Below are 2,292 nucleotides of genomic sequence, written 5' to 3'. Positions count from 1 at the left end.
TAAAAGAGTTTACAACTCAAGTCGTCGTGTCAACAGTATACACCCTTTTTCAGGTTTTATCTTTGTCGTAAAGACTAAAGATTAATCCTGTGCTGAAGGGGTGTGAAATTATTAGGAAAAGATTCGTGTATTTTTCTTAAATATAAAATAGCGCTACTGGTTCCGCAACTTGGTGGCAACCACACATCCTAGAAAATACTAAACGATAATTTCGTATTTTCTAACACTGCTTGTCAGAGGGCTTGCACCCGCCATATGCGTTTTTTCGTTCTTTTATTTCTGATCTTTCGGCCAAAGCACACGCGTTTTCAAATCGAATTTTGCAAAGAAGTGCTAAGTCCACGTGTGTATATATATATGCACCACTTCGGGCTTAATAACCGCCCAACAAGACAAACACACTAATAAGTGAAGCACCACAAAGCTAATTTCAAACGCCCAAAGTGGCTGGCGTAATTTAGCTGGCACCGATCGCAACATCCAACTTATAGTTGAAAAACTAATTAGGTGAGCATAGGGAATTTAATATTTTACAATAATTGTGTACTAATGGATAAACGAAAGTAGGAGTGCGCAGCGCTATTTGATCAAATCGCCTGGTGCTCCTTTGGCCCACTCTGGCTGCTAACACGTGGAGCGGGACTACTCGAGCCGAGCCACATACAGTTTACCAGTGCAAATTTAAGTTTCGAGCCAAGCTTCCCAACTGCTGTAAGACGTAAAAAAAACTTTAGGTAAATAAAAGTAAACCCAGCCTTGACCAGTTAGTTATTATGTTTGCAGTTCCTAGATTGATACACGTGTTGTTCGCCATATTCTCCTGACCAGTTGCGAGTAACCTAACCCCGGACTGATGGTTAGCCATCGACACGTCCAACACGAGCGTATAGCGGATAAGCAGACACCCTGGGCCCTTGTTCTAGCTGTTGAATCTGCCGCCTCGCCGCTAAGGATTCACCCCCGATCTCGGCAGTCGATCTGACCATTGTAGTTTTTAGAATAGATTTAAATTTTATAGAAATTAAGCTTATTACACGAGTACAGTATGTATATTTGGCCTTAGATTGACTGTTAACTAATAATATTTTGTAGTTCACTCAGCATACACACATCTTCGTTTACACACACCGTCCACAGGCCTGTCGACTGCACTGGAAACAGATTTAAAGTATTTATGTTGTAAGTACGACAGAGCCGACCGTTTGTTAGGATCAATCTAAGCCAAGTAATATAACTGTAGAATAACTATAGATTCAAGTTTCGACACCCGTGCTATTTTGTTGAAGACTGCCTTTTTTCTTTTTAAAACTTAATTGTTAATGTACATTTTTGAATAAGAACCTAAATGAAGTCATTTGTACCTATTATATGGTTAATCTGCCATGGGCAAGCTAACGTTAAGCATCTGCCATGGGCAAGCTAACGTTAAGCAAATCATAAGCATCTGCCATGGGCAAGCTAACGTTAAGAAAATCATAAGCCGCCGCCATGGGCAACTTATCTTTAATTGAATTTTGGTATGTATTTGAGAATGAAGTATAAAATGAAGTAACTTTGTTTGCGAATTGGGACACCTGAAGTAACTGTGCATCATTTATAAGGGCATTGGCCACATACGCAAAGCGAGCCTATGCAAGGTTGGGTGGGCTTTGAAGAGGAATTAAATGACATCTGCAATTCCTCACACTTAGTATAAAATTAGTTTCTTTGAGCTTTGGTTTAGTTTGTCAAATAAATCCCTACTCTGTCTACTATTTAAGTTTATGTGACGGCGCGGTTCTCTAGGTAGCAAAACCCCACTCCCATTTTCCCTGAGCACAGCCGACCCTGTAGGCAGAGTACGCTGCCAGATAGCCGCACACATTGTCGTGTTCGTTACATATTCTTTGGCGCCCAACCTGGGGCAATCGGAAATCAGGAAAATACCGTATCTTGAGAAGATAACAGAGTTAATATTTCGTGTCGCTACCCAATGCAATATTCTAAAGAAAAATCCAATTTTTTTTGTATAGTTTCCTTATTTGAGCCTTAATGTGATACTTTGGAATTCAGACATCGCGCGTTCTTAGGTGCTCAGCCTAGATTATGTTATCGTTTAATCCTTATTCCCATATCAACAATAAATGAATTGCTTCGGAATGTGAGATTTGGGGAAAAGCTCGAATTCGCACCAGGCAACATTATTCTTTTATTAATCACATTTGATACACCTAAGAAAAGTCATTTGAGATTTACTTTGTTGGAAATTTCTAACAAGTACTCATGATTATATTTTTAGAGATCAAACATTAA

General features: G+C 39.4%; 1 long non-coding RNA gene across 4 annotated transcripts; it reads left to right on the top strand.

Moving 5' to 3' along the window:
• Positions 1 to 265: 265 nt before the first annotated feature.
• On the top strand, positions 266 to 1,579 carry LOC127011603 (uncharacterized). Of its 4 annotated transcripts, none has more exons than XR_007764732.1 (3): positions 266 to 507; positions 565 to 734; positions 784 to 1,579. It is a non-coding gene; the product is annotated as an uncharacterized LOC127011603 (long non-coding RNA). The 4 variants fall into 4 exon arrangements; XR_007764733.1 differs by having other exon boundaries at positions 267 to 507; positions 568 to 711; XR_007764731.1 differs by having other exon boundaries at positions 268 to 507; positions 568 to 734; positions 791 to 1,579.
• Positions 1,580 to 2,292: the final 713 nt, after the last annotated feature.

This window comes from Drosophila biarmipes, chromosome 3R (genome assembly GCF_025231255.1).
Source record: "Drosophila biarmipes strain raj3 chromosome 3R, RU_DBia_V1.1, whole genome shotgun sequence".
Classification (NCBI taxonomy): Eukaryota; Metazoa; Arthropoda; class Insecta; order Diptera; family Drosophilidae; genus Drosophila; species Drosophila biarmipes.
Note: the sequence above shows the minus strand (reverse complement) of the source record. Positions and strands in the feature narration are given on the sequence as shown.